General features: G+C 44.4%; 2 long non-coding RNA genes across 9 annotated transcripts in view; one reads left to right on the forward strand and one right to left on the reverse strand.

The window, feature by feature from the left end:
* LOC307184652 overlaps nucleotides 1–1976 on the reverse strand; it is a 127319-nt gene extending 125343 nt beyond the window's left edge. For 7 of the 8 annotated variants that reach the window (XR_013827777.1, XR_013827778.1, XR_013827779.1 and 4 more), the window contains exon 1: nucleotides 1890–1976. This is a non-coding gene — a long non-coding RNA (uncharacterized lncRNA). Of the gene's footprint in view, nucleotides 1–1216; nucleotides 1309–1889 lie in introns of all 8 variants that reach the window. The other variant, XR_013827781.1, reaches the window with a different exon arrangement.
* Nucleotides 1977–14683: 12707 nt separating this feature from the next.
* LOC307184249 lies at nucleotides 14684–19801 on the forward strand. The gene is made up of 3 exons (XR_013827685.1): nucleotides 14684–14877; nucleotides 19087–19181; nucleotides 19409–19801. It is a non-coding gene; the product is annotated as an uncharacterized lncRNA (long non-coding RNA).
* The last annotated feature ends 2223 nt before the right edge of the window (nucleotides 19802–22024 follow it).

Raw genomic sequence — 22024 nt, forward strand, 5'->3', positions numbered from 1 at the left:
TGCAGTGCATTTCTGGGGAGCTGGAAGCAGAGGGTCTTCCATAAAGGGCGCTCCTCTGTAAAATACCATTCCTCTGTTCTCCTGAGAGCCCTGGTTAGCTGACCTTTCAGGCACGATGAAAGATAGCTCTTTTTGGTTTATTTTCCCCAGATAGTTGGAGGAATGTTGTTCTGGGCTCGTGTTCAGTGGGTTTGTGTTTTTTGTTGCTGTAATGGTGTTTTGCTATAGTGGTATTACCATATTTTGGAAGTTTTCTAAACCATTGCCTATGCACCCAGGGGTGACTATTAAAATGATGAGGCCATTTTTATAAATCACAAAAATAAATAAATGTATAAAAGTGCAGTTAATAAAATGGGCAAAGCTAACTCAGCTAAAGAAACAACTGAAAGTGTTTTTCAGAATGTAAAGTGAGTTTCATGACCCAAAAGAAGTCTATAGAATTAAAATTCTGTACATTTTAAGGGAAAAAATAAGTATATATGAATAGTGTATATGAATGATAAGATAAATGGTAAATGCTGACTTTGATTTTATATTTTATCTCGGTATCTATTAGATGGAAGAAATATAAATGGAAAAACATAAGCATACATGCATTAGGAATAACTATGTTAGTCTTATTTAAATATAATCATTGTTTTAATAGAATCAAAACATGCATGATAGTTTTTTTGAGTTGCTTTTTTTTTTTAAGTGGCTTTTTGTTCTTTCTCATCCAATATCTACAATCTTTACCACATAAGATATCATAGTCAGAACCTGCCAAGAAACATCAGAAATTAGACTTTCTGGATCACATACCAACCTTCCTCCCTCTCTCCATCCACTGCCTCTACCTGCCTCATCCACTGCTCTGCCCGGAGCATGGCCTCCACTAGTTGGGGTTTCACTGACTGTACAGAAACTTACTCCTAGTCTCCCTGGTCATCCCTGAAAACTCGCATAGGTGGTTTCCCAAAGGAGAAGAAACTGACTGCCAAATGCTCCGTGTGCTGGGCAAGATTTCCATGAACATATGAATACATTCATGGAGGAAATAAAAATTAAGTACTTGATAATTTCATCAACGGGAAAAAATTCAACTGTTTACAGGTTGACCAAAGTTTTTAAATGTGTGTTTTGTTTCAGATATTTTAGGGGCAGGCAGGGCTTTCGGCCTTCAGATGGTGGGGGGGGAACAGGGTGAGTATGGAGGTTCCAGGCAGTATCTCACCTGCAGGGCTCCTCCAGGCTCTTTCAGGCTGCCCATCAGTGGTGCTGACCATGGCCTGGGCCTCAGTCTTCTGGGACAGGTGCTGGGTAAATCTGACAGCATAGGCTCATTATAGATGATTACAGATATAAACTTTGGGCAAGATCTGAAGAAAGCAGGTTTCAGACCAATTGGACTTAAACGAGCTATGTTTTAAATGACAGAGGTGATGGGCCATGAGGGTCATCCTACCACATCCCACATTATTAAGGGAGGGGGGCACCTCTTCCCACAGAGCAATACCATGAAGAGGCAAGTGGTCAAAGATCAAGTCTTCTGCCAACTACAGAGCTCATAAGACTCTGATCACCTACAAAACATTCGGTCCTCTGTGTGTGTGGTCTGAAAAATCAAACCAGACAAAGTGAAGGTTTTGGTGGAGGGTGGCAGGGGAGGGAGAGGGTGAGTAGAATCAAAACAGCAACTGTATCTGGATTTGTTTTTAACTCTCCCAAATAAATGCATGTGGAGGAACAGAATCAAACATTTTTCTCAAGCAGAAAGAATTATTTGCCTTCAAACACCAACCAGGTAGATATGGTCCCAAAAATGACTAGAAATGCAGCGGTGTTCCACCGCGGTTGTTCTTTCTAATCACATACCAAATTCCAAGTACTTTTTGTAAATTACTCACAGGCAATTAAGTCCTTTAGATTCATCCCGTGATGGTGGCAGTTTTGTTGGGCCATGTTTGTCGTAGAGCAGCTGCTGAGATGCTAGCAGGAAAAAAAGCCACATGATTCTTCAGCTCATAATCCAGTTAGTTTATTTTCCTGAGATTACATTTGGGCATCATATCCATGCAAATAGCAAGGCAGCCAGAAAATGAAGCTCCCTAACCTCCCCACAGGTACAGAATGATCAGATAATGTATTTGGCCTTTTCCTCCCCACCTCACCCCTACACACGCAGACACACACCATGAATTCCAGATTTGCCCTTCAGTTGTTTCCCGTGCACGCTGCAAGAGCAGAAGAGGCAGGGGAAAAAAATCACAAAGCTGAGCCAGGCCCCATCTGGTTGCTGGCTTCCCAATCTCCTCATCTAGTTTTCTCTCCACTGTGATCTGAAGACCACTTGGGTGACCCGGAAAAGATTCCTGTGACCTGTGCCGTTCCTCACGCTCTAACTGTGCTGCCATTCTCACTCCGTTCCCTAAGCAATACTGTGTTGGCCCTTCTTACCTCTTTAATGGACATGAATACACTAAGTTTTCTAAGTCTTTTCTCCCCAAGCAAATGAGAAGCTCCAAAAGGGCAGGGAACACATCTGATCCTTTCCTACCCTTCATTATTGCTAGTACAGTGCTAAGCAAATAGCAGTCTCTCAAAAACAAATTGTGTGAGGAGTCTCTTTGGTGTAGGTTTTGTCAGCTGTAGTAGATGGGTAAGGAGGACAAAAGAAAGCAAACATCAAGGAGGACAATTAGTAAGGCAGAGGCAGCCTCTACCAAGAAACCCTGTTAAACTAAAACCCTGTTTTTACAATGGCCCTGATATGTGAACACTATACTCTGAGACAATTCTGTTGTCTTTCTACACTTTGCGGCTACGCTGACCATGAATAAAAAGTATAACCTTAACCTTAAAATCATTGCTTTTCAGGACAAACCTTCCAATTTGTCTTCACCGATTGACTAAAACTAGTTCCTATAGCTGGGATGCTTTCACGTTCTCTGTGGATTTGTTTTTGGTAGAAAGTACTGGAAAGGCCACAAAATAAAATGCTCAAGGATCTGAAAAGAGAGATTGCCCCTTATAATTTAGACCTATATTCAAGTTGTTATATAAATTTAAATTCTCATTGCTTTTGGGGGGCAGGGAGAGGTGTGGTCATGAGTTAATGGATTATTTGCCTTTTGAAATTTAAGGGATGAAGTAGGTTGGAATTTTCACTCCTTTTCCCCCAGAATATTTTGCTTTTTAAAATTACTCATTTCCAGCATAATAATAAGTCATATGAGACATGAACTGAAGGTAGTAGAGGGAACTGAGGGCTGGTCATCATGAGGCATTGTAAGGGAGCTTTTTCCTTCCAACTTTGGAAAAGATGGACTCTTTGTGGGATGTGGGTTCTGGCCTTAGATCTTTGCTTTCCTGCATTTGCCCAGGAGCAGGCCTCCACCTTACTGGAGTTATCCAAGGTCACTTTAACTGCTAGGACTTAAATTTGGGTCTTCCTTTGTAGAGGAGCCCCTTACTGATCTTATGGCCTTCCACAGATAATTTTGACTGTTTCTGGCACTAAGGTTTAAATGATCAACTGAATATTCCTCTTCTTGTACCTTCCTCAAGTTAGCCTTGGTCACATTTTGTACTGTGTAAAATCATTATGGTTTTTTCCTCTGCCAACTACTCCTCCCCTTGAAAGAGTAAGTTAGCATGGGATACAGAGGAAATGGCTAATTTCTACCAGGACACTGGGACAACAGCCTGAATTAAGGCGGCAGACGTCTGTCAACAGCTTCATTTTCGCATTCTTTTTTCACTCCTCAATCCTTGGGCCAAAGAAGCCCCAGCATCAGACTCACACCCTTACCGGTCACCCCACCCCACCCCACCCTGGACGCAGAGTCTGCTCCCCAGAGCAGACCGAGAAAGAAGCCTGGCGGTGGGAGGTGAGCGTGCCACCAACCCGAGGCTTTTCACCGCCGGCGTGGATTAAGTAACACCCGCAAAATCAGCATTTGCACACATGCCAGGGGCTGATTACGGGCCTCTCAGCCAGGGCAGCCGACGCTACTTCAGAGCAATTTCTCCAATTTCTCCGCCCCAGGAAAGTCGGGGCGCGGCTCCAACGCACACTCCCGGTCTCCGGAGCCGGTTACGCAGCCGTCCCGCGGCTGCCCACGGGCCAAAAGAACGAGACCGGCCCCCACCCACACCGCTGCGGGCCGGCGCTTCACGCTACATTGACGAGCTCCCTTTCCTCGACACACAGGCTGAGAAAGGAGACTTGTCCCTCCTGGGAGCACCGAACCATCTCTTTGCGGCTCACAAAAGGGCTAGATGGCCCTGAGCCGTCTACACCTCCATCCATCCTCAATCTGCGAAACACGCAGGGTCAGAGACCCATCTGTTCCGGGCTTGCACCACTTCCCTGCGGTTTCACGATGTGTCACTCGGGAAACTGGGCCCGAAGCTCCGGATCGCGGTTTGGAGAAAAGAGACGCAAACGAGTCTGCGGGACGGAAGGAGGGGGCTGCTGGGGGTCGTTCAGTATCAGCCAACCTAGCCCACGCCACAGCAGACAGAAGGCGTCAGGGCTTTGCCCCCTGCGACCCGATTGCTCCCGGGCTGCCCGGCCACCTCCCCTGACCCATGCGTCTGCGTCTCTGGCCAAAGACCAACTGGTTTTCAAATAGTTAGATAAACCCAGGATCTAACTTTCCTTTACAGCACCAAGAGGCTGTGTAAATGTCTCGTGACAGTCGTAATGGAGGGTTATTAGCAGTACAAAGCCTGTACGATTCGTAGCGTTGGTTCAATATTTCGGTGTCGCACTGAAATTGCTGCGCATGTAAACCAATTTCCCCGACATAAGGGTAAACAGTATCGTTTGAACTGCGAGATGAAAACAGATGGGCTATCGCAAACAGTTCCCCAAAATACAAGAGACTTCTGGGCCAATTACACGTGGTTAGCTCTGAATAGCAGAGGAAATAGGTTTCTTTGCTGCTAAATGTCACAAAAGTCACCTAAAGGCACAGAAGCCGCTCTGTTTCTTGCTAAAATTAATCTGTGCTGGAGCACTTGGATAAAGCATAACAACCCTTCTCCCCCCACTCCTAGGCCACCCCAAGGCCACCCCGTCCCCACCGCCGGATTTCAGGCGTTTGTGAAAGAACCGTTTCGCTTGGGGAGCCAGGCTCTAGGGCTTCGAAGTCTAAACCTGCCCGTCGAGAAAACTGGAGAAGGGAAAGAAAATTCGGCAACCGCTCGTCAGCATGGAGGGCCCAAGGAGCACGCGGGGGAAACAGACCCAGAGCGCCGACGGTGCCTGTGGCCTCCTCTCCCCGCCGGGAGGCGCGCGTGCCTCCTCCCGCACTCACGCCTCGACCCGGCGGAGCGGGAAGACAGAGGACAGCGAGGCTGCTTTCGATGCCGGCCGACTGTCAGGGCTCCATGCGCAAAAGAACACAGAGCCCTGCCTCACAGGCGCCCAGGAAAACTCCCGAGAGGCCACAGAACCCGGTCGCGGGGCTGCCGGGCGGAAGCCTGGCTCGGGGCAGGCTCGGGCCGGAAGGAAGCGGCGAGCCCTGCGCTCCAGGCCGGCCAGGCGACTCCGGGCTGGTGCGGGGCGCGGAGACTCAGGGGAGGCGGTGGGCAGAGCCGGGCCTGCGCCCGGGGAACTGAATCTCGGAGGCGGGAGGCCTTGGAGACGGCCGGCCCAGCCCGCCTGAGACCCTCCCGGAGAGAGACCGGGTGGGACGCGCCGGCTCCGAGCTCCGCCGGGCGCTGCGCAGGGCCCGGGTCACCGCGCTCCCGGGCTCCGGAAGCCGCGCTGGCGGGGCGGCCGGGCGGGAGGAAGCAGCTTGGGCCGCGCAGCCCCGCGCCCGGGAGCCGCGTGCAGGGTTCAGCCGTGTTTCGGTTGCCCTCTGACCCGACCCTGGGCGCACAAAGGCCTCCCGGGTGCGCCGCCCTGGCCCAGCCTTCCAGTCGCTGCCAAATTAATGAGCCCACGTCAGGTTGGGTTTACAGCTCGGCCGGGAAGCAGCCGAGTGGAAAATGAGCCCGGGCCCGCTCGGAGGTACCCGCACGGGTGCAGAGGCCGCCTGGCGTCCTTGCGGCCAGGGACGTCGAGGCCCGCGCAGGGTCGTCCTCAACTCTCCACACACCCTCTCCCGCTGGCCCTGAGGGAGCGGACCGCCCAGGGAAACCTGCCGGTCTGGGAGAAGCGGCTCTCCTGCTTTCTTCCGACAACACAAACTCCACAGTTAACATCCCAGCATCACAGGCTAGGCGTGCTCGACACGGGTCGTTGGGTTGCGGCTTGGCGACCCTTCCGCGTCTTTGCTGCGCCCCGGGCTGCTGGGCTTTGGCGGCCACGAAGCCGTTCGCCCTGAGCGCGGAGGACCCGGGACTCCGGGCATGCGCAGAGGGGGGCATAGGACCCACCCCTTCCAGCAGCACGGGTCTGGGAGGCGTTTTTAATCTGTTGCTGGGTGCTCGGTTTTGAAAGCCAGAGATCAAAGTCAAAAAGGGATTTGTTTGTTTTGAATAAAGGTCGATCTGCTAGTTCATCCCGAAGTCTTGAAGACTGGCTGATGGCTCTGCTCTCTTACTGCCCTTTAAACGCTGTGATGAATTCGGTTCAAGAAACATGATTAAATCTGAAGCTGATAAAGCTTGAGGTATGGATTTATCTTATTCCCTCCAGATTTTTCAAATATATTAAAAGAAAGCACTTTCATCTAAAAAACACTCAAAGTGTCAGAAAAGCCATGTTCTGAAGAAACCCTCTTACCCTGCAGCTTTGTTTGCTGTTGAGAACCATGCAAACAACAGCGTTGGGAGCAACTGGTGTGACAGTTATCCCCTCTAAAATGCTAATCACTGGAGTGGTGGTGGTGTGTGTTCATTCTAAGTTATGTCAATAGATTTGTTTTTCTTCTGAACCCAAATTGAGGTAGTACCATTGAAGAAATTGAAATTTTGATTGGAGGAGGAGAAAGGGAGTGGGGGAAAAGGAGAAGAAATATGGGAGGGCAGAGGATTTTGAAAAATAATAGGGATGGGTATCAATACAAACAGAGGATACCTAAGGAAACCAGGAGGGCACCAAAGAATTAGGGAGAACACCTGAAGGTGGGCCAGTGAGAGAGAGAGAGAGAGAGAGAGAGAGAGAGAGAGGCGGTGGGCCATTACAAGGACAAGTTTCACCTACTAAGAGGCAGTATGGTATTATGGTTTAGAGCTCATGTTCACCACTCTCTGGCTGTATGAGCTTCAGTTTCCTCACGTGCAAAATGAGGATAGTAATAATACATATATCACAGAGTTATGAGGAGTAAATAAAATAACAAGCACTTAATAAACGTTAGCAATGACTGCTGCCAGTTTCACCTGGAGCACTATATCATAATGTCATTATGCCTTTGGCATTCCTATCTCCTCTGTTACAGTGTAACTTATGGGTAGATAGTGAAGTGGGATAAAGTGCTTTTTTCTCTTATATGTGAGAAAGTGAAGAAGAATCACCAGATATTTTAAGGAAAATATTTAACAAAAGACAAAAAGCAAATTGGAAAAGTAAGTGGCTGGGAGGAATTAGAGAACTTTTTAAAGAAACACACAAACACACACACACACACACACACAAATCTTCCAAGTAAAATCCTTGGAGAGATGAGGAAAGGTATTGCATCCATAAAACGTAAAAAGAATGGTCTAAAAAAGAAACATTAAGAGAACAAGAGAGAAATTTTTAAAATTAAAAATATGGTAGCAGAAATAAATTCAGTAAAAAAAAAAGTCAAGATGAAGTTGAAGAAATATTTCAGAAACGAACAAAAAGACATTTGGAAAATAGAGGGGGAAGATAAGAAAACTAGAAGACCAATACAGGAAATCCTACATTCAAGTTAAATTCCAGGAAGAAAGTACAGAGATAATAAAGGGGGAATTTCTTTTTCAAAGAAACAGTACAAGAAAATTTCCTGGAACTTACTAAGATAATTTTTCAGACAAGAAGGGCCAACTGAATGCCGAGCATGAAGACTAACAAAAGACTTATACCAAAAGGCATACTCACAGAATTTCAGAAACTTGTGAATAAAGAGAAACCCCAAAACCCTTCCAGAAAGAAAAACAGGCCCCATACCAAAAATCAGAATGGCATTGAACTTCTCAAAAATAACACTAGAAGTAAAAGGATAATAGAGCAATGCCTTCACGATTCTAAGGAAAAATCATTTCCAGTCCAGAAGTCTACATCCAGATGAACTACTCACGTGTGCAGACAAAATAAAGACATTTTCAGCCATGCAAAATTCTAAAAATTTTATTTCCCTGTACCCTGAAACAGACACTGCTGACTCACCCAACAGCCATCTCCATCTTTCTTTCATGTTCTTTTTTAAGGCATCACATAGCCATGTGCTTCTGGGAAGGCAAGCCTTTCCCCAGCCCCATGGAATAGTCTTGATTCATCTAAGGCAGCAAGTTGTAATTCCCTACCCCCTGCAAATGACTGGCTTAGAAATAGGCATGTAACACAACTGAGATCAATTAAATATCAGGAAAAGTCTATAGGGGTATGGGAAGATTTTCTTCACTTCAAAAAGAAGAAAGGGACTTACTCTTTCAGCCAGCCTTTGTATGTAGTTGTGTGAGGACATGATGATCCAAGTTGCAGCAGTTACTCTATACAGTTATCTTATCAAGGAGGAAATCCAAATATCAAGGATGGCAGAGAAGAAAGATTAAAAAGAACCTGGGTACTTGATGATGTCACTGAGCCATTGCATTCATCAAACCTGAACCTAGGCAATATCCAGACTTCTTGTTATATGAGTGTCAGAATGCAAACTCTGGGCACTTGAGCTCATCTCTCAAACTGAATTGTATAGTGAAAGCAATAATAATTAATAAAAATGTCTACCATCGATTGAGTACTTAGGTACTGTTCTTTTGATTATTGGCTACAATAAGCCTGTGAAATAAGTATAGAATTATGTCCATTTTGCAAATGAGGACATATAGGCTCAAACAAGCACATGAATTAGCCAGATTTGTAACCATCCAAGGTTTGAATATTTAACTCTGATTCTATGCTCAGGACATGTGAATGGAGCATGGGAAAATGTTTGGAATATGCTGAGTTCAAACATGTACTTAATAACCAGTTTTTTTTTTTTTGGCCACAAGTGCAGCATGTGGGATCTTAGTTCCCCGACCAGGGATCGAACCCATGCCCCCTGCAGTGGAAGTGCAGAGTCTTAACCACTGGACCACCAGGGAACTCCCATAACCACTTTTAATTCATTAGTTACTTGTCAATGTAGTTCTGATTTGTGGTAAACCAGCCCCCAAGACAGCCATCCTCACTTGCTGGTATTCACATTTTTGTGTAGTCCATTCCCATAATGAATAGGGCTGACCTGTGTAACCAGTAGGATATCCTGACAATGTGTCGCTTCCCAGGCTAGGTCATAAGAAACATCATGGCTTCTGCTTTGCTTTCTCTCGGATCACTCACTCTAGGGGAAGCCAGTTGCCATGTCACACACACTGAAGAAGCCCAATGGAGCGGTCCATGTGCCAAGAAACCAAAACCTCCTGCCAATATCCATGTGTGTGAGCCATCTTGGAAGTGGATCCCCCAGCCCCAGTCAAATGTCAGATGATTACAACCCTGGCCAACACTTGACTACAACCTCGTGAAAGACCTTGAGCCGGAACCATCCAGCTAAGCCACTCCTGAATTCTTGACCCACAGAAACTGTGAGATAAATGTTTATTGTTTTACAACCTAAATGTCCATCAACAGATTGAAACAGAGCAGGATGTGGTCCTTCCCCCTGTCCTCCGCCTGCCTTTTGTCTGTGAAAAAACTTTAGCCAAAGAATAAGTTTAATCAGAAAAGTGAGAAAATGCAGAAACAAAGGAAGACAGTCCAACAAGACTAAATAATAACAGTTTAGTCATTAAGCATAGTCAAGGACCTATAGTCCCTCTTCATGGGCTATAGATAATATTCTGAGCCATATCCTGTGAGCTGTCTTATAGATACTGAAACCCACACCAGGTGGAAGAAGTGAACTATGTGATGGATGACTATAGCCATGACATATGCTGCCACAATTCCAAGAATTGGCCTCAAAGAAATGGGAACAAACCGACCCTAGAACTGAAGACTAACTGTACCTAAAACAATCAAGATGACACTGGTCAGACCAACACATGACCAATTTCAAGATGACTGTCAGAGCTGACTGTGCTGTTTCTACATGTAGCCCCTTCCCTCCATCTATAAAAGCTCTTGCCCACAGATTGTCGGGTGTGGGGGGCGGGGGGGGGGAGGAGTCAGCCTTTGGACAGGAGCCCACCCTCCCTCCACCCCCCAGTTGGCAGCACCCAAAATAAAGCAAACTTTCCTTTCCACCAACCTTGCCTCTGTAATGGCTTTTGAAAGGCAAGCAGCCAGACCCCACTTTCGGTTACAAGATGAATGAATAAAGAAGATGTGTTACATATATACAGTGGAATACTACTCAGCCATAAAAAAGAATGAAATAATGCCATCTGCAGCAACACGGATGGACCTAGAGATTATCATACTAAGTGAAATAAGTCAGAAAGAGAAAGACAAATGTCATATGATATCACTTATATATGGAATCTAAAATATGACACAAATGAACTTTCATACAAAGCAGAAACAGACTCACAGACCTAGAGAACAGACTTGTGGTTGCCAAGGGGGAAAGAGGAGGGGAGAGGGATGGATTGGGAGTTTGGGATTAGATGCAAACTATTTTATATAGAATGGATAAACAACAAGTTCCTACCATATAGCACAGGGAACAATATTCAATATTCTGTGATAAACCATAATGGAAAAGAATATAAATAAGAATGTATGTGTGTATATATATATATGTATATATATGTAAAACTGAGTCATTTTGCTGTACAGTAGAAATTAACACAGCATTGTAAATCAGCTATACTTCAATAAAATAAAATTTTTTAAGTGTTTATTGCTTTAAGCTGCTCAGTTTTGGGGTAATTTGATATATAGCAATAGATAAATTAATACACTGGGTAATTGAATAAACTTCTTAACCTTAAAGGCAAAAAAGGACATTAGATTTGTTTATCAACTTATATTTTTCAAGGAGATGTATATGGTCCTCACCACAACACTGAAAAAGGAATAGAGAAAGTGCCACTTCAAAAAACTGATCATCAGACACACTTGCTCAAGGTACTCAAGTTAGCCAGGGACAAAATTAATAGAAGAACATTCTGGGCCTTTTTCACCAAGCCTTTCCAGTATCCCTGTTTGGAAGTTGGCTCAGGCAGAAAGGCCCAGAATTAATGCAAAATAAAACAAAAATGAAAGAAATCCCCAAAGAGTCCCTAATTTTAAAATATCTCCTAAGAGGCAGTCAGCCACATATAACATTCCTGCTGCTCCCAGCCTCACTGCCCTTCTGGTTCTCATTGCACGCAAGAGTTTACGGTCTTGGATCTTGCCCAAAATTGTAGATAGTCATCAATTTTGAGAACATTCATATATTCTGAACGGTGAAACTGTTAATGGTTATGGTGTTTATAGCTTGGGTTTAAATAGGAAACTAATAAAGATAACATCTCTGTTTGATAAGGTGTTCAAACCCCAGTCAATGGAAGTTTCCTGTTGCACAGTGAGTTCTTTGAGTCCATCATTGAGCCCTGGGTCCAGTCTCAGAAAACGCAGTTAGGAGGGAGTTAAAACTCACGGAGCTAATGTGCTTTTTGTAGAACTAATATTGAGGTGGTAAGTGCTACTTTTGGACAATAATGAGCGAGTGAGTGACTGGCTGGGTCTGCTTTTTGTTAGGAATGAGCCCTATCGAGTTTGTTCGGGTTTCCTGTGTACTTTGAAAGAGCAAACAGAATCTCCGGGGCCAAAACTGCTCTGACAGAAACCTTGGTTGATGACCTTGGCTTGAGTTGGGCAAACCCTTGCAAATGAGGTCTCTTCTTTGCTCCAGAGGTAGTAAAGTTGTAAGGTATGTGGCCTTTCAGGAGTAATCATCTACAGCAGGGAACTTGGCACAAAGGCAGCTTGAGTTTGTTTCTTAGAAGTAATTCACATTAAAGTCTAAAATGGACTGCAAAGCACATACCCATCTGCAGTAGATGTTGCTACAGGTGTAGGATGTTGTGGTTTCTAATATCTTACATATGTTCTCTAAACAATACCTCGAGTGTCTTTTTGTTTCTGGCCTGTGTGGTTTCCTGCATTTCCGGCAGATGATCCTACGTAGAAAGACAGCTGCCTGCAAAGTTTACTGAAAATTATGTATAAAGACACATATGCAGAAAATGATATTGGCTCTGAAAGAAGCTTGGAGTAAGAGTGGGATGGAGCCTGCCACACTTGTCCAAGTAGCTGAAATAAGCAGCGTGATCAACGTCCAAGCCTGAGCAGCTTCCCAGCACCTCCAGGAATTCCTCCAGTTCCCAAGCCCTTAAGCCCTGCAGCAGACCAAGTAATAGAAATCTGAATTCAAAATACGGGAGCATGCTAGAGGGTAAAGGAAAAGGACATCCCCGTTAGATGCGAGCTCTTTCCAAAACTCCATGCCCAAGCAGGAAGTCAAGAAGTTTTTGTGTGAATCATCCACATCATAAATCAAGCAAGGTTTGGCTCTGGAGCCGTACTCTTGGGAGCCAGAGATATTGCTGGGACACAGCAGGTTGACAAACGCCCAGGGTGTGGAGCGTAAGATACTAGACGGCCAGGTGGTACTTTAAAAACCAAACACATAGGCAATCCTGAGGCCTGTCTACATACAGTCAGTGCATTCAGACTTTCATCCCATGCTGGCCAAGCCCAGGGTCCTCCCTTCCCCCATCCCACAAATACCCTCTTGAGACTACGGAATTCCCATTTTGAGGATTCTCTCCCATTACAGGTTTGCCTGATATTCATTTAGGTCTCACTTACCCTATATAAAAGCATTGAGGGGAGTGTGTGTGCGTGTGCGTGTGCGCGTGTGCATGTGCGCGTGTGCGTGTGCACGCGCGTAGATAGTTGGAAGCCCCACATGTAAACTCTCCTACAAAGAACTGACCCTGTTGAGAGTTCTTATCTTTAAAAACTTTTACATCTTCTTTTTCTTTTTCCTCTTCCAAAGAAGTAATGCAAATGGGGGGCAGATTAAACTGTCTCCTTGCAGGGCTGTATTTATCCACTTGGCCTCTGAGAATAGTGACCTGGCAGAATTCTAGTTTCTGACCCCATGAACTGGTCAGTCCTTAGTGGAGTAATGAAGTATGTGGTTCTCTCTTCTGTCCTGGAGTTGTGAAGGTGACCAGGGGAAAAGACAGGTCAATAAGGGCAGCGGAGGAGCAAAACCATGGCTATGCCACAAGGGAGGGGAAGGGGTGCATTTCTTAGAGTTTCAGATCCTCCTCTTCCATCCCTAATTGGGGTCTCTCCTCCTATTTGTAGCTTCCTTATTATTACCCAGCAATCGGCCACAGGTGGGTAGAGCAGAGTGCTAAAAGGAGAGGCTGAAATCCTTCCTGAGACTCTTGCGTTGTTAGTATAGGCCCAAAGGCACAGGACTTCCATAGGGCCCCTGGCCAACAGGGCAGTGATGTGAATCAAGGATTCAACCTACAGATCAGATATTAGAGAGAACAGGCAAAGGTATTATTTTTCATTTCATTTAGCAACTTACAGGAAGCCCTAGATCTATGCATGTCAGGCACACAAGGGAAGCTTTCTCTGTAGAACATGACTTCTATTTTTTCTTTAATAAATATATCAGATTACTTAATGGACTTCCAGTTGAAGATAGTTGGCTAGATACGCATCTACCTCCACTTCCTCCAGAAACTCCACTAAAGTAACAACTAAGGAATCAAACAAAGAAAAAACAAAAGGTAAACAAAGAGAAGAGAAACAATAACATTCTAGCAGCTGAAAAGCATTTGGAGGAGTGGTAATGACTTAGCAGACCCTAGAAAGTAGGAAAAGCTGAGAGGCATAAAATCCCCCATAGGTCTGAGAACTGGCAGTACGAGTTACCTCTGGAAGTGGGGATAATGCTGGGGCTAATACCCAGAGGATTTGTTGAGTTTGTTTAAGAAGCAGTGAGGGGACTTCCCTGGTGGCGCAGTGGTTAAGAATCCACCTGCTGGGGAGGGGGAAGGGTAAGCTGAGATGAAACCTTTAACAAATGACTACCACATACATGAGACAAGAACAAGGTATTATATAAAAAATAAAAATCTTCAGGGAATTAAATGTGGGAAGTAAAAATGAAATTCTCAAAAGTTTTGAAAATGAAGTTGAAAAAATATCCCTGAGGGTAAAACGAAGAGACAGAAAATAGGAGAAGAATAGTAAGAAATTTAGAGGACCAGCCCAGGACATCCATCATCTGATGAGTAGGAGTTCTGGAAAAAGACAAAGAGAACAGTTGCGGGGGAGTGTGGATCATCCAATAACTTATTAAAATCTACAGAGTTAATGACCTACCGCATGCTGGCCAAAGTGGATACAAATAGATCCACACACCAGGCTCATCATTGTGAAATTTTAACACTTTATGACAAAGAGAAGATCCTAAAAATTAGGTACAAAGTATCAGGAATTGGAATGGTGTCTGACTTCTCAACAGCAATGCTAGAAATATGAAGGCCAAGAAGCAATGTCTTCCATTCCTGAGGGAAAATTATTCCCAGCCTAGAATTTCTTACCCAGCCCCAACACTAATCAAAGTGGATTGGTAGAATAAGGATATTCTCAGAAATGCAATTCTCAAAACACTTACCACCATTTACCCTTTCTCAGAAAGCTCCTGGAGGATGTGTTCCATCAAAACAACTGAATAAATCAAGAAAAAGGAAGACACAAAGTCCAAGAAACAGGGAATTCAACATGAGACAGAGGCCAAGGTAACTCCCAAGATGGTGGTGAAGGGAAAACCCGAGACAGCAGATACGTAACCAGCTTAGGGACAACAATCAAGATTGGAGGGGTTTAGAAGGCTTTTGGAGTGACATCTGATGGAATAGCTAATGTATTTGAGCTTATTGAGAGATTTCCATAACTGGAAGGGAGTTGGGGGCTTATTTGGTGATAAATAAGCAAAAGAAACAGTAAGGCAGTTATTGATGCCAGGGAAAACGGTAAGTTGTGGAGAAAAGGAAGAGCAATCATAGTGTACTATACAGCTCAGCTGACAATAGCATTTTAAATGGTCATAAAATGGCAACCTATATATTGATCTGACTACAAGCATGTAGAAATATTTGGGAGTATAGAGTTGGAGGGTGATGGATCATGTGAATATGGGCTGTAGGAGGGGGTGAGAAAGAGTGTTAAATCCTTATAGTCTATTGTAGGAAGTCCATAGATAATATTTAAAAGTGAAAATTCAAGAAGTAGCAATAAAATCATGTGATTTGGAGATAAATCACATGACGTGAATAACAAATAACTGTTTGGAAAAATCGAGTAGGTTTGCCTTCAGAAAGTGGGAATGAGGAGAGGCAGAGAGTGGAGGCTTCTCTTTTTCATGCAAGCCTTGTAACAACTCCTTGCCTCTTTACACATGTGCACATGTACCTTTGATAAGAGTAAAACTAAATAAGAAACAACATCATCGCAGGGCTTCTGAGTGACACTTTCTTGAAGACTACCTGACACTGAACACAGATGGATAGGTGCTGCTTTCCAAGAGCCTTGGTGGTCTCGTGCACCCATTTGTTTTCATTCTAGTTGAAACTTCTGTGATTTTTCATGGTTTCCTAATCCAGCATGATGCTCCTCAAAACCCTCTGCAAGGTGAGGCTGATCAGTTAGAGGTAGAACTGTTAGTTACAGCACTCACCCTCTTTTCAGAGCAATGAGGAGGGAGATTCTTCAGCAAAAAACAAGGCAGCGGCAAGGGTCGCTGATAATAGTATCAAAACCAGAATGTTTAGGAACCCTTTTACTTTCCATGTTTCGTTATGAAAACTCTGACATTTAGTAATCTTACCCCCAAAACCAGATTAAGAATTTGGGCTATTTATGACTTTTTCAAGCATTTTCAACTAATTTCAGCTGTTCAAAACAGTTTTCTCAAAAGCACAGTCCCTGTGAGGTTTTCCAGTTTGAGATACCCAGACAATACAAGTCAGACATAAAACAGTCCAGACGACAACGTGGTGAGGGCTCCAAGGATGGACGTTCCAGACTTGTTTCTGGTTATCCTGTGAGGAGGCAGCCACTGAAAAACTTCCCCAAGGAAACAAGCCTTTCCGGGAAGTGGGAGGAGCAGAGTAAGCCATGAGAGGATACCGGTTTAAGGAGGAAGGACTGGGGGTAAATTGGGGGAGGACTTTTTTCCTTCTTTTAAAGAGGAAAGTTTAGAGAGAATACATTAAAAGAGAGCCAGGGGCTTCCCTGGTGGCGCAGTGGTTGGGAGTCCGCCTGCCGATGCAGGGGACACGGGTTCGTGCCCCGGTCCGGGAAGATCCCACATGCCGCAGAGCGGCTGCGCCCGTGAGCCATGGCCGCTGAGCCTGCGCGTCCGGAGCCTGTGCTCCGCAACGGGAGAGGCCACAACAGTGAGAGGCCCTCGTACAGCAAAAAAAAAAAAAATCTATCAGGCTCCAGACAGGGTTGGGCATTCAGTGGTGATCAAAACAGGCTCAAAATCCTGCCCTTAGGGCACGTAGACTCCAGTGGCATGAACTCAGAGATTGTCAGAGCAGGGGTCTATTGTGTTCAAAAGTTACAAACTCAGATGGCTCCAGGGGCCAGACTGGGAGTAAAAATGCACAGAGGGGATAAGAATGGGTGGCAACTGCAGCAAACCAGAGAATGTGTGTCCCCAAAGGCATCCACATACAGTTTTTGGAGCACTGTGCAGTGTTTGTTGTTGTTGTTAAGCAAAACGCTTTCGGAAACTCTCAAATGTCCTTGGACCAAAAACAAGGCCCAGAAAGGATACGTGCCTTGCTCAAGGTCACACAGCCAGGCAGCGGCAAAGGTAAAGCCGGAACTCAGCTCTCCTGGCCCTGGCCCAGTGCTTTTTTTTCACTACGCTATACTCCCTCTGGGCCCAGAGTTCAGTTCCTTGGGCATCTCAGAAAGTTTCTGACATGATCTTGATGAACAACTCATTCATTCTCTCAACGATTATTTATACAGCTCTATCATGTGCCAGACACCAAAGAAAGTTTGAGAGTGTTGAACAAGACCAACGTCAGAAATGGGCCTTAACCTCCCAGAGCTGAAGAGTGTATCACTTCAGGGATCTAAGATTATAAGTAGGAAACAATAAATTCCTTTTTTCCCCTTTGAACACTTCTGAGGCAGTAGTTATGACTCCAGGCCCAGATATACAAATGTGCTTAACCTGAATGAGAAATAAATGTAATTTTATGTAATTAATGTCATATGTCCGTAAAATTAACCTAGCTCAACAACTGGTATAAAAAGATGACTGTGGAATAGTAACTGGGTACATAGTAGCTGATCAATACAGACTTGTTGGCTATAAGTGGTCATGCGCTATGCAATCTCAGCTGCTGGGCAGATGCATGAACTTGTTCTGCATTTGGCTACTTTCTAACAACCTCAGCAGTAGCATGGTCAAGGCTATCCAACCATTGCACAAATATTGATGGAGCGCCTGCCTACCATGTGTAAGACTCTGTGTTAGAGTGCATATGTAAGCGCTGTGGTATTCAAGGATCAGTGTTTGTGAACCAAGGTAAGTTGGAAACCATTTTTTGCTAAGAGTTTCCCAGGAGTGTGGTGGAATCCTTTGGAAGAAGCCAAAGTTAGCTTTCCTAGGTTAGCAAGTCAGTGTGTACCACCTGCTATGGCTGGAAGGAGAAATGGACAGAGGTATGACCACCATGATTCATGGGCTATGGCTAATGGTGTGACTGAATGGTCAGGGACTTAGAAGGAACATGATTGAAAACTGGTGACAAGGAAATATGAAGAAACGGTATGTGGATAGACTTTTCTGAATGGGCGCGGAGTGTGAGATATTTGTGTCTCTTGTGAATGCTTACAGAAAGGTGACCTCAGATGGAGAGGAAGGCCTTTCTGTGGACACCAGTCAGTATCTTCTCTATCTACTCTTGGCTTTGCACAATGGGCTCGTGAACAAAGTGGCCATGGTAGGGATGAAGGGATAAAGGTTATGTGTAGACTCAGCAACATGGACTTCCAGTCACCAAGGCTGATCTGGCTACAACCACTGCTGAGTGCCCCAACTCCCAATAGCCTTTGCATTCCTAACATGGCACATTCCCCAGGGAGATTAGCCAGATGTTTGTTGACAAGTTGATTATATTGGATTATTTCCATAATGAAAGGGGCAGCACTTTGTTCTTACTGGTATGAATGCTTTCACTTCTTGCCTTCCTTGTCTGCCATGTTTCTACCTAAACTATTATCCGTGGACTTACAGAATGCCTTATGCACTGTCATGGTATTCTAAACAGTGTTGTTTCTGACCAAAGAATTCATTTCATGGTAAATGAAGTTGCAATAATGGGCCCACGCCCATGAAATTCACTAGTCTTATCATGCTCCCCATCATCTTAAAGCAGCTGACTTGATGTAATAGTGGAATAGCCTTTTGAAGACTCATTTGGGTGCCAGCTAGGTGACAATGCCCTGCAGGGCTGGGGCAATGTCCTCCAGGAAACAGTACAGCTTCAAACTGATGTCCAGTATATGGTGATTTTTCTCCTATAGGCTGGACTCATGAGTGTGGGAATCAAGGGGAGGAAATGGGGTTGACTCATCACTATTACCCCTAGTGATGCACTAGCAACATTTTTTATTCCCATCCCTGCAATTGGGCTCTGCTGGTTTAAGAATTTTGGCTTCAAAAGGAGCTAAAGGTGGAAAACGCTTCCACCAAGGGACACAGCAATGATTCCACCAAACAGGAAGCTGAGACGGCCACCTGCACACTCTGTGCTCTTCATGACAGTGAATCAATGAGCAGAGAAGAGGGTCAGGTACTGGCTCTGGGGAATGACCCTGATAATCATGGGGTAATTGGGATTACTACACAACAGGACTAAGGAAAAATATATTTGGAGTACGGGAGATCCTCTGGGCCACCTCTTACTATTCCCGTTTCCTAGGATTAAAGTCAATGGAAAACTACAACAACCCAATTCAGGCAGGATCACAAATGACCCAGACCCTTCAGGAATGAATGTCTGAGTCCTCCCACCAGGTAAGGAACCATAAGCAGCTGAAGTGCTTGCTTAGGGTAAAGGGAATGGGTGGTAGAAGAGAGTAATGCTGTATACCAGCAATGACCATGTGACCATTGCATAAATGAGAGTTTGAATGTTGCTTCATCATTTTGATATTTATATGTTTATACATATATTAACCAACAATTTTTGTTTTCTTCCCCCCCTCATCCCCGTATCATCTAACCTAAAATGTTTTATATAGTAATTAGCTTTATATACCAATATTCAAAGAACAGGGATTGTGAATCATCTAGAAGAAAAATTAACAACATCCAAAATCAAAAAACGGACTTTGTATCCTCTTCTGGGGAAAGGGATACTGTGTTTTTGGTTGTATGTGTGATGGTTGCATCCCATCTGGCTGAAGCATGACTTTATTATGGTTTTAGAGATAAAATATGGCTTAAGAAACCGTGTATAGTGTAAGCTGACAAGGGTTGACTGTGGTGGCTTTGTAAGGTGTCAACATAGCTAGGCTGAATTCTACTTCCCAGAATTTTACTCCCTGTATGTTTCCAGTTAGAATGTGTCACAGGAGAGATTCTCATGTGAGATTTGGGGGGCGGAAGAGAAGCAGCAGCTGCTGTTGCTGATCTCCTGGGTCACCCTGATGGTGTGATGTGGGAGCCAGGCCTGCAGCTACTCCACCTTCTCCTGGATCTGCCTTCAGCTTCTCCAGCTCCTGGGCCATGTGTGCGTTAGGTCCATGATGAAGGACATCAGCTTCTCCTGCAGATGCTCATACCATCGAGGTCAGAAGCAGCCAAAACGCCAGCTGGTGCCGACTGGTTCCACTTTATCCTTGCTCTACCCTGCAGACTCACCACTCACCTTCCTTCCCTACTATCTGCCCTGCAGACTTTGATTTCTAGCAGCAGTCACAAAGCCAGCCCAACAGAAACTGCTTCTCCAGCTCCCACAATTGCTTAAAATCTCTGTAACAGATCCCTTATCATATTGTATTTCCTCATGCTTTTGCTTTTCCGAATAAACCCTGACTGATGCAATGGCTTAAAGAATAGGGGACTTTATTTCTGTTACGTATAACAGTTCAAAGGTGAGCAATCCAGGTGGGCAGCACAGCTCTGCTCCATACGAACATTCAAGGACCCCAGTTCCTTTCACCGTATCGTACCACCATCCTAGGGCATTGTCTTTAGCCAGCTGGTCAAAGCTGAGTGTCCACATCCAAATTCCAACCGGCAGGAAGAGCCAAGAGGGTACGAAGGAGGTGTATTCCACATGGAAGGCCTGGCCCTGGAACGGCACTCCGCACTTCTGTGCACATTCTGCAGATGAGAATTTCATCACATGGCCTTCCCCAACTCCAAGAAAGTCTGGGAAATCTGTTCCAGTGAGCAGCCATGTGCCCAAAGGGAAAAGGCATTCTGGTGAACAACTAGCTGCCTCTACCCCACATATACAGACTAGTTTTAATAGTGTGAATATTATAATGTATATAGATAATATTAATAGATAACATTATATATTACTATATAATATATAATGTTACATATTATATGCTACATAATAAATATTATAGAATATATATCATGTTAGATATAGCTATAGTGTAATATCTAATATATAATATTATAAACTATGGTGCTGACCCCAAAGTCCTAAAAATAGCAAATAGAACCACTGAAAATGAGCTGAGTTACCCTGCAAACCAAAGCCAGAAGCAGCCCGTGCAATGAAAAATTGAATTGAATGCTTCCAGATTTAAGAAAATTTTTGTGCCAATAAATAAATAAACTACTACTGTAATGACAAACCCCAGGAACTTCCCCAACTAAAAAATCGTAATTGATTACAAGCTGTCGCCTGCCGTATTGAGTTACACTTTGCCTTACCAACTAAATGCCTCAGTAGTTAAAATGATTTTGTTTGAGATTCACATGGATTAAATAGCCTAGAACACATCCACCCTAGACTTAATCTAAGAGAGAGGAGATTTGGTTCAAATGTTGCTTCTCAGCATGTCAGGAAATGTTTTCTTCAATTAAGTAATCTTATTTTAGAGTTAAATCTGTGCCAAGAAAATAAACAATATATCTTTCATGAACACATCCACTCTGTTGTATAAAAACTTTTATTTTCTGGGAGGCTGCTCTTGGAATTTGTACATATAATGAGATCAGAGCTGGAAAAATCCTGTTTTCTTTAGCATTTAATGGCTTTGGAAACTATAAGGGAGCCATGTGACACAGTATAATGACAAAGCTCTGTGAACAAGTGAATAGCAAAGATCAATAGATAATCTTTTTTCCCCACCCCAAACCCTGCATTTTTAACAGAAACCCTGCATTAAGTACAGTGGGATGTTTCCACTCAATCTTGAGCTGTGTAAAAATTAGTTGCAAGAGAGTCTGTTGCTGATCACAGACCAAATGCTGTTATGCTTTCAACACATTTTAAGGGATTAGGCATTATGACTATGTACTTCCAAGATCAAGTTGCAATAAGGGAAGTCAGGCAAAATCCTGAAGATCCCAGTGCCTGGCTGTCTGAAGGACGGCATCGTAGAAGGTAGAACGCTAGAGGACTCTTTTTCGGAAGTCTTTGAGCCTCCACCCCCAGAGGATGGCTCCGGATGGCAGCCTAGAGCAGAAGCTGTGTTCCCAACACCCCATGTTATGCTCCAGCAATACCAAATGACTCCCACTTCTCCAGACGTGCAATGCTGCTGCTCTCCTCCATGCTTTTGCATGTGCTTTTTCCCAACCCTTATTGTCCTCCAAGACCCAGCTCCAGCATCACCTCTTCTATGAAGCGCAGGCAGTTAATCGCTCTCTCCCACTAAATCTTTTTCTAT

Source organism: Stenella coeruleoalba (genome assembly GCF_951394435.1).
Source record: "Stenella coeruleoalba genome assembly, chromosome: 3".
Taxonomy (NCBI): domain Eukaryota; kingdom Metazoa; phylum Chordata; class Mammalia; order Artiodactyla; family Delphinidae; genus Stenella; species Stenella coeruleoalba.